An 11,231-nucleotide genomic window follows, 5' to 3' on the forward strand; every position below is an offset into this window, starting at 1 on the left:
TAAAAAAAAAACAAGAACTCTGATTCTAACATCCTTTGTTTAGCTTTTCTACTGACCATTGTCCATAACAACTTGTAACCAACATTCTAAACAAAGCAAAATATTCATAGTACAGTCATATTTTGGGAATGTAGGCATAGTTTTCCAGGCTATTTCCTGTTGACTGGGGGCATTGATAATTTTACAGGGACAGAAAGAAAATTTAGAATTCTGTTCAAATTTTGACTGGAAAATTATATGAGGCTTGATCATCTCAGGCAGCAGTCTTGAATCTGTTCTGGATGTAGAACTCAGACATCTAGGCCATCCGCTCCTAATGGAAATTTCTCAGGGCATCTTCCTTGATCAAACCTGATTTTTCTTAACCCATAATGAATGCACAGCTTCTCATTTCCTGTGGAAACAAAAGCAAAACCTCTTCTCCAAAGTAACATACCTTTTGACTTCAATTTTGAAGTCAAAGTATTTACAAAATACCTATCTTGGATTAATTCAGAAACATTTATAAACAAATATCTTTCAGCAGCTGTTGCTCCTTCCTCAGCATTCAAACAATTCAAAGAAAACCTATAGCATATTGGTTTATAGACTCTCTGTGTATTTTTCATCTTTATATGGCTTTATTTTCAACTCAACCTTTTTGTTTGTTTGTTTTTTGAGAGACAGGGTTTCTCTGTGTACCTTTTTCCTGGAACTCACTCTGTAGACCAGGCTGTCCTTGAACTCACAGAGATCCACCTGCCTCTGACTCCCAAGTGTTGGGATTAAAAGTGTGTGCCACCACACCCAACTACTCTTTTTTTGTTTTATATATTAAGGACATTTATCCATTTTCTTTTTTCTCCCAAGCCTATATATATTTTTAAACACACTCTAGACTGTTTAGAAGTTTTCCTCATCTGAATCTGTCTTTACTGTATATCTCTCTTTTTCTGACCACATGAGTCTTTAATTCGCTAAGTGAAATGGCTAGAATTAAAGCCGTGGTTTTGACATCTGGATCCAGCCCATTCTTTAGCTTTCTAAGATTCCAGCCTCATGGTGGAGGTACTGGCTGGAGCCATGTTTATTGCCACAACTCTATGGCATTTCAAGGTCCCTGCCACCACCAAAAAACATGCAGTCAGCTTTTCATCAACACTATTTAAGTGTTTATGGCAGGACCTATTAAAAGAGCTGCAGGTGTCACAGCTAGAGCTAAGTCAGGAAGCCTCTCTTAAATGAGAGCACTTGCCTCTAGCAAACAGAGCCCACCTGAGAAAGTGTTTCTCTAAAAAAGCGATGCTCCCCATCCCAGCCTTTATCCAGGAGAGAGTGAACTTCTAGCAGACTCCCATTGGAGGAGGGGTGAGTTTTCTCCTGGCCAGAGGGTTTCCCCTAGGAGGAATTCAGCCTTTCCCCACCCCCCTCGACAATCTGGTCACCAGGCAGAGGCGACTCCTCCCTGCGGAGCTCTCCTGAATCCACTCCCAGCCTTTATCCAGCTCAATCACATTCCTGGCCAGCAAGAGAGAGTGAACTTCTAGCAGACTTCCATTGGAGGAGTGGTGAGATTTCTCCTGGCCAGAGGGCTTCTGCTAGGAGGAATTCAGCCTTTCCCCGCCCCCCTCGACAATCTGGTCACCAGGCAGAGGCGACTCCTCCCTGCGGAGCTCTCCTGAATCCCCTCCCAGCCTTTATCCAGGAGAGAGTGAACTTCTAGCAGACTCCCATTGGAGGAGGGGTGAGTTTTCTCCTGGCCAGAGGGCTTCCTCTAGGAGGAATTCAGCCTTTCCCCGCCCCCCTCGACAATCTGGTCACCAGCCAGAGGCGACTCCTCCCTGCGGAGCTCTCCTGAATCCTGTCCCAGCCTTTATCCAGGTACACCTTCCTCTCTTCCCCCCTTCCCTCTGGGGCCACAAGATCTCCCCAGAGCAACTCCCTTGCTCGCTGGGCCTGGGTTGTGAGTGCAACCTGGTAGTAGGGAGTGCCTGTGTTTCAATAGACTGCCTGAGGAAAGGTAGGCCTTCTGTCAGTGAATTCCCTGCCCAACAAGGGAACCTGACCTGGTACTAGAAGATCCAGTAGAGAGCATTTGAAGGAAGAGATGGGCAGACGCCAAGGCAAGAACTCCTCCACCATTCTAAAAAGCAACATGAAAACACCAGAACCCAATGACCCTACAATAGAAGGACTTGAACCTCTTAATTCAGAAGAAGCGGGAAAAAATGCCCTTATGAAAGCAATAGAGTCCCTTAAACAGGATATGAATAACTCCCTTAAAGAACTGGATGAGAAGTATAACAAAAAGATTGAAGAAATGAGTAAAGAAATGGATGAAAAATATAAAAAAAACATCGAAGAAATGAGTAAATCCATGAATGATATACTGGGAAACCAAGAAAAAACAATCAAACAGGTAATGGAAACAGTTCAAGAATTGAAAACTGAAATGGAGGCAATGAAGAAAACACAAAACGAGGGCCGGCTGGATATGGAAAATCTAGGTAAACGAACAGAGACCACAGAATCAAGCATAACCAACAGGATACAAGAGATGGAAGAACGAATCTCAGAGTCTGAAGATACCATAGAGAAAATAAATGCTCTGATCAAAGAAAACAGCAAATCCAACAAATTCTCATCACAAAACATTCAAGAAATCTGGGACACAATAAAAAAAAACCAAATCTAAGAATAATAGGGATTGAAGAAGGAGAAGAACTGCAGATCAAAGGCCCAGAAAATATATTCAACAAAATTATAGAAGAAAACTTTCCCAATCTAAAGAATGATATCCCTATGAAGGTTCAAGAAGCATACAGAACACCGAATAGGCTTGATCAAAAAAAAACATCCCCTCGCCATATAATAATCAAAACACAAAACATACAGATTAAAGAAAGAATATTAAGAGCTGCAAAGGAAAAAGGGCAAGTAACTTATAAAGGTAAACCTATCAGACTTACACCGGACTTCTCTATGGAAACCATGAAAGCCAGAAGGTCCTGGATAGAGGTACTGCAGAAACTAAGAGACCATGGATGCAAGCCGAGACTAATATACCCAGCCAAGCTATCATTCACTATCAATGGAGAAAACAAAATATTCCAGGATAAGAACAAATTTAAACAATTCGCAGCCACAAACCCAGCCTTACAGAAAGTAATAGAAGGAAAATCGCAACCCAAGGAGTTCAACATTGCCAGCACTGCTTACAATAATTCAGACATCTAGCGACCCTTCACGAGCTTAACTCAAAGAAGGGACACATACAAACTCTATTAATCAAACAAACAAAAAGTAATAATAACCGGAGTCAACAACCACTGGTCATTAATATCACTTAATATTAATGGACTCAATTCACCTATAAAAAGGCACAGACTAAGAGATTGGATACGAAAATAGGATCCAACATTCTGCTGTTTACAAGAAACACACCTCAACCACAAAGACAGACACCTACTCAGAGTAAAGGGATGGGAAAAGGTTTTTCAAGCAAACGGACCTAAGAAACAAGCAGGTGTGGCCATTCTAATCTCCAACAAAATTGACTTCAAACTAAAATCAATCAGAAGAGATGGAGATGGACATTTTATACTTATAACAGGAACAATTCATCAGGAGGAAGTCTCAATCCTGAATATCTACGCCCCTAATATAAAGCCTCCTACTTATGTAAAAGAAACACTTCTAGAACTCAAGGCAGTCATCAAACCACACACACTAATAGTAGGAGACTTCAAAACTCCTCTCTCACCAATGGACAGGTCAATCAGACAGAAACCTAACAAAGAAATAAGAGAATTATTGGAGGTATTGAATCAAATGGACTTAACAGACATCTATAGAACATTCCACCCAAATAGGAAAGAATATACCTTCTTCTCTGCAGCTCATGGAACCTTCTCGAAAATTGACCACATACTGGGTAACAAAGCAAACTTCCACAGATACAAAAAAATATTAGTAACCACCTGTGTCTTGTCAGACCACCATGGATTAAAGTTAGAATTCAAGAACAGTGCTACCCCCAGGAAGCCATCAAATTCGTGGAAGTTGAACAGTCAACTACTGAATCACCCCTGGGTCAAGGAAGAAATAAAGAAAGAAATTAAAGTCTTCCTTGAATTTAATGAAAATAAAGACAAAACATACTCAAACCTATGGGACACTATGAAAGCAGTGCTAAGAGGAAAGTTCATAGCACTAAGTGCCCAATTAAAGAAAACGGAGAAAGCACACATTGGAGACTTAACAGCACACTTGAAAGCTCTCGAAAAAAAAAGAAGCTGATTCACCCAGGAGGAGTAGAAGACTGGAAATAATCAAACTGAGGGCTGAAATCAACAAAATAGAAACACAGAAAACAATCCAAAGAATCAATGAATCAAAAAGCTGGTTCTTGGAGAAAATCAACAAGATCGACAAACCCCTATCCAAATTAATCAAACGGCAGAGAGAGAACATGCAAATTAATAAGATCAGAAATGAAAAGGGGGACATAACCACAGACACAGAGGAAATCCAGAGAATCATTAGATCTTACTACGAAAATTTATATGCCACAAAGTTGGAAAATGTAAAAGAAATGGACATTTTTTTAGATAAGTGCCATATACCAAAGTTGAACCAAGAACAGGTGAGCAATCTAAATAGACCTGTCAGTCGTGAAGAATTAGAAGCTGTTATTAAAAATCTCCCTACCAAAAAAGCCCAGGACCAGATGGTTTCAATGCAGAATTCTACCGGAACTTCCAGGAAGAGCTAATACCTATACTCCTTAATGTATTTCACAACATAGAAACAGAAGAATCACTGCCAAACTCTTTTTATGAAGCTACAGTTACCCTGATACCAAAACCACACAAAGACACAACCAGGAAAGAGAATTACAGACCAATATCACTCATGAACATTGACGCAAAAATTCTCAATAAAATACTGGCAAACCGAATCCAAGAATACATTAGAAAAATTATCCATTATGATCAAGTGGGCTTCATCCCAGAGATGCAGGGTTGGTTCAACATACACAAATCTATCAATGTAATTCATCATATAAATAAACTGAAAGATAAAAACCATATGATCATTGCATTGGATGCTGAAAAAGTATTTGACAAAATTCAACACCCATTTATGATAAAGGTGTTGGAGAGACTAGGGATACAAGAATCATACCTAAATATAATAAAAGCAATATACAGCAAGCCGTCAGCTAACATCAAATTCAATGGAGAGAAACTCAAAGCCTTTCCACTAAAATCAGGAACACGACAAGGCTGTCCACTCTCACCATTCCTCTTCAATATAGTGCTTGAAGTTCTAGCAATAAGACAATAAGACAACATAAGGGGATCAAGGTGATTCGAATTGGAAAAGATGAAGTTAAACTTTCGTTATTTGCAGACGATATGATAGTGTACATCAGCACCCCCAAAAACTCTACCAAAGAACTCCTACAGTTGATAAATACCTTTAGTAATGTGGCAGGATACAAAATCAACTCCAAAAAATCAGTAGCCCTCCTTTACACAAAGGATAAAGAAGCAGAGAGGGAAATCAGAGAAACATCACCTTTCATGATAGCCACAAATAGCATAAAATATCTTGGGGTTACTCTAACCAAGGAAGTGAAAGACCTATTTGACAAGAACTTTAAGTCTTTGAAGAAAGAAATTGAGGAGGATACCAGAAAATGGAAAGACCTTCCCTGCTCTTGGATTGGGAGAATCAACATAGTAAAAATGGCAATTCTACCAAAAGCAATCTATAGATTCAATGCAATCCCCATCAAAATCCCATCAAACTTCTTCACAGACCTTGAGAGAACAATAATCAAGTTTATATGGCAAAACAAAAAACCCAGGATAGCCAAAACAATCTTATACAATAAAGGAACCTCTGCAGGCATTACCATCCCTGACTTCAAACTCTATTACAGAGCTACAGTATTGAAAACAGTTTGGTATTGGCATAACAACAGAGAAGTCGACCTGTGGAATCGAATAGAAGACCCGGGTATTAACCCACAAACTTATGAACACCTGATTTTTGACAAGGGAGCTAAAGCTATACAATGGAAGAAAGATAGCATCTTTAACAAATGGTGCTGGCATAACTGGATGTCAACCTGTAGAAGAATGAAAATAGATCCATATCTATCACCATGCACAAAACTCAGGTTCAAATGGATAAAAGACATCAACATTAATCCGACCACTTTGAACCTGATAGAAGAGAAAGTGGGAAGTAGTCTACAAGATATAGGCACAGGAGAACACTTCCTAAGCAGAACCCCAGGAGCGCAGACAATAAGAGAAGCAATAAATAAATGGGACCTCCTGAAACTGAGAAGATTCTGTAAAGCAAAGGACACTGTCAGTAAGACAAAAAGGCTACCTTCTGACTGGGAAAAGATCTTCACAAACCCTTCAACAGATAAAGGTCTGATCTCCAAAATATACAAAGAACTCAAGAAACTAGACACTAAAACTCTAATTAACCCAATTAAAAAATGGGGTACTGAACTTAACAGAGAATTCACAACAGATGAACTTCGAATGGCCAGAAGACACTTAAGGTCATGCTCAACCTCCTTAGCGATCAGGGAAATGCAAATCAAAACCACTTTGAGATACTATATTACACCTGTTAGAATAGCTAAAGTCAAAAACACCAATGATAGCCTATGCTGGAGAGGATGTGGGGTGAGGGGAACACTCATCCATTGTTGGTGGGACTGCAAACTTGTGCAGCCACTGTGGAAATCAGTGTGGCGGTTTCTCAGGAAACTGGGAGTCAACCTCCCTCAGGACCCAGCAATTCCACTCTTGGGAATATACCCTAAAGATTCCCTAACATACTACAAAAGCATTTGTTCTACTATGTTCATAGCAGCACTATTTGTAATAGCCAGAACCTGGAAACAGCCTAGGTGCCCCACAATAGAAGAATGGTTAAAAAAGGTGTGGAACATATACACATTAGAGTTTTACTCAGCGGTAAAAAACAATGACATCTTGAATTTTGCATGCAAATGGATGGAAATAGAAAACGCTTTACTGAGTGAGGTAAGCCAGACCCAAAAAGAGGAACACGGTATGTATTCACTCATAAGTGGATTCTAACCATAATTAAAGGTCTTTGAGCCTATTATTCGTGATCCTAGAGAAGGTAAATAAGAAGATGAACCTGATGAAGATTATTTAGCTATCCACCAGGAGGTAGGAAATAGACAAGAGTCCCGGAGCCTTTTTGAAAAGCCATTGACAATGACACTGGGACTTGCTTCCTCTGCATATACTGGATTTTGGCGCTCCAGTCTTTTGGACTCTCACCTTCCCTGGACCTGGAGGGAGGGGGGAGGAACTTGAACTTCCCACAGGGCAGGAAACCCTGACTGCTCTAGGGGATGGAGAGGGAGGAGGAGAGGGAGTGGGGGGAGTGGGAGGGTGTTGGGAGGAGGGGCTGAAATGGAAACTTTTATAATTTAATAAAAAAATAAAAAATAAAAAAAGCTATGCTTAACACTGTTATTTTGTGTCTAGAATTATTTTCCAAGCTCTCTAAAGTTTTATGTGGATATAGTTATCCACACATTGGGCACTATTCTGTTGACTGAGTTTTCTGTCCTTCACTGTTCTTCCCATCATTAAGTCCCAAAATAATTACACAGAGGTCTATATTAGTTATAAACTGATTGACCCATTAGCTCAGACTTCTTATTAACTAATTCTTATAACTTACATTAGCCCATAATTTTTTTATGAGTTGGCCACATGGGTTGGTACCATTTTGACGAGGCAGTCACATGTTGCTTCTTCTGAGGCTGGGTCACAACTGCTGACTGAAACTTCCTCTTCCCAGAATTCTCATTACCTCACTTCTACTTCCACCTTGTCATGTTGTCTATACTTTCTGCTTGGCTACAGTCTAATCAGTGTTTTTTTTAAAAAATAATACAAGTGACAGGATAAAAGACTATTGTCCCACATCATAAAGGTAAGATGCTCCTCAGGGTTCCTGCTACATAAAAGAGTCTGCTGGACATTCTTCAGGACACAGAAGAAAGTGACTGGCAAACTGCCAGTATAGGCAGAAGTCTGAAATCTCCTGCTTCATGAAAAAGTCTGCTGGATACTATGGGCCTGTAGGCTCAAGATGTACCCCAACGGTACAGAAGAACTATGGGTTACTGTCCTTGCAGTGAGATGTCTCTGTCAATTCTAGAATTTTGGAAGTTGCTTACAATGTCATTCTTGTTTACTTAGGTAATATTATATCCTTCTGGAGTCTTTGATGGAGTTCAAGAATAGATAGATAGTTGTCACTATAGTTTTCCTTAGTTATGACAAAACAAAAAGTAGCTATAAATATTGTAACTATAATTCTTGCTTGATACCTATTATATGTAATTTTACTATATTAAAGTTAAAGCCTTCCTTTTTGTTTAAACAGAAAAGGGAAAATGGTGTAGGAGGTCCTTCTGTCTATGTGTTGCTTTTTTTGGTTAATAAAAAAGAACTGGCTTGGCCTATTGCATGAAAGGAGGAAGGTGGAGTCAGAGAGATGCCATGGATTTGCTGCCAGAGATAGACATGCTAAAACTTTTCTGGTAGGCCACAGCCTCATAGTAATGCACAGATTAATAGAAGTGGGTTAAATTAATATGTAAGATGTAGCCAATAATAAGCTAAAACTAATGGGCCAAGCAGTGATATAATTAATACAGTGTCTGTGTAATTATTTGGAGTCTAAGCTAGCTGGGCCGCCAGAAACTACAGGCAATGTCCATCTCCTATAGATCTCTAAAGAAACTGGCAAGTTCTGAAATCTCTTTTCCTCAGTCTATGTAAATAGGCATGGGTGTGCATGGAGAATTATAGGCAGCAATCAGGAAAACATCTAGGAAGAAATGGCTAAACAGTATAGTATATATGGTAGTTCTACTTCTAGTTTTTTGAGAAAATTCTAGACTGTTTTCCAAAGTTGCTATTCGGAAATACGCTCCCACAAACAGTGGATAATACTGTTCCTTTCCACACATTCATGTCAGAAATTTTTTCTTCTGGTGATGGCCATTCTGACAGTATATTAAGCTCCCTGATAGTTGTGTATACAGAACTTTTTGTCGACATGCCTTGAAAAATACCCAAGCTAACTTCATACCCTTAGCAGAAAACGTGAGTGTATAAGCATATCTGGTGCCTATTGGCTTCAAAGACCTCCAGGCAGCTGCATTGGAAATTCCAAAGGAAATGGACAAATATCCTGATTCATACTACTTACCAAAATTATACCAACATGAAATAAATAAACTGATAATTAAGGAACAACATCAAGGCTGTAATAAAATGCATGAACCTTCATTCAAAAATTAAAAGAAAGAAAGAAAGAATAGAAAAAATCACAGAAGATTAATTCATCATAGAATTCTGTAAAAACTTCAGAGAAAAACTGATACTGAAACTATTTAAAGTAATTCTTGATATGAAAAGAAAGTGAGTAATCTAGACCCTTAATGAAGCTCATATTACTTGATTTCACACCAGATAAAGACACAAAAATGAAAGTAAAGACATATATAGTCATTTTGATTTTTATTAATTTTTTTATTTCACATGATATAACTCAGTGTCACGCATTCTCATCCCCTGAATTCCTACAATCCTGGACCATTTTCTAAAGCCGCAGGGCGATTGGTAATGAAAAGTCCCCAGACAATCTTAATACAAAATATACAGCTTTAATAAACAGGAGTAAGACTTACACCAGCTTACACCAGAATCCAAACGATCCATCCCAACGCAGGAGCCAGGCGAGAGCTAGTGGGAGCGCACTTGCAGGTTTATAGGCAATCTTTAGCCTAAGGGCGACACACCCCACAAACAGAAAGTGATTGGCTGAACTCCCCTATCATCTCTCCTTTTTTCTAAAATAAGACAGAACCAAACCAAATACAACTATATACAATAGAAGCAAATAATAAATATAAAGTTACAAACAACAAACAATGTTAAGCAAGAAACATATAACAAAAGTTTTACTAAACATTCTATTTCAGGGAGTCTAGATAATGTAGATGGTAACTACAACTATCTAATCTTCAACTCCATCAAAGATCTGAGAAGGAAAATAATTTTACTCAAGCAGCCCGGAAGTACAAGTGGGAAACTTCTGAAATGTGCAACGAATGGAAGAGACAACTGAATACCTGGGCAATCACCCAAAGTCTCGTATGCAATGTTGAGTCAACCAACTTTGGTTAAGGCCTGATGTAACTGACATGCCATTTTTCAAAGGCAAGAAACCTTTTAGGACTCTCTCGCCCTGTCTTGGCAAGATAAGACAATCCTGCTTTTATCCATTTACGGATATTCTGTAATTCTGTCAGTGGTTGAGGTATGGGCTTTTTCTTTGCCCAAAGGCCAGTTCTGCCAGAAAGAAGACAAGCTCCATGTGGAGTGTCTTTGGTGCTCAACATTCTCTCGGGAGTAGAGCAGTGATGCCAGGAGCGATTGTGTCTCACTACTATAGAACTATGAGTTAGATTAAAGGCCATTTTCCACAGCTCTTCGAAGAGGTTGAAGATTATACTCTCTATACTAAGTATGTTCTCTATGCACCTAAATAACCTTATGAGCCTAAATATAAATATAATAAACATATATGACTATGGATTTCTAACTAACTTGAAGACTAAGAGAATGAACAACTGTGCAATGAGTGAGGACAATGACCTCCAAATGTAAACAATGTATATCATTACATAAATATTTTAATCAGAGGTAGGAATGTAAATATATGTATATAATAATGCAAATAGAGGTAGAAGCATGCTCACATACAATATTCAATAAATCAATGTACAAAAATCAACACCAATACAATTTTCTAAAAACAATAACTCACAAATACCAATATATTATTATCCCATCACCAATCAATCCCTCTTTTTTTGATAAACACCCCTGAGTTTATAAAATACCTCCCCCATTCCCTCATCCCTATATCAGTTATAACCAATCCCTAAATGATGTCCCTAAACCTGAGGGCAAATTCTACTGGGAGAGGGGACGTCATCCTCTAAAATTGCTTCCAGCTGTCATGGGGGCGACGTTACTCTTAGGGGGTCCTGTGAAAATAAATGATGGTAAAATTCCCATATAAACATTTGGTGTGAGAGAGTTGTAAATAGTCTCCGAGTAGTTGGAGGAGGTCTGGCCAGAGTGTTGTCAAATATA

The sequence above is a fragment of the Myodes glareolus genome, chromosome 1, assembly GCF_982192425.1.
Source record: "Myodes glareolus chromosome 1, mMyoGla1.1, whole genome shotgun sequence".
Taxonomy (NCBI): Eukaryota; Metazoa; Chordata; class Mammalia; order Rodentia; family Cricetidae; genus Myodes; species Myodes glareolus.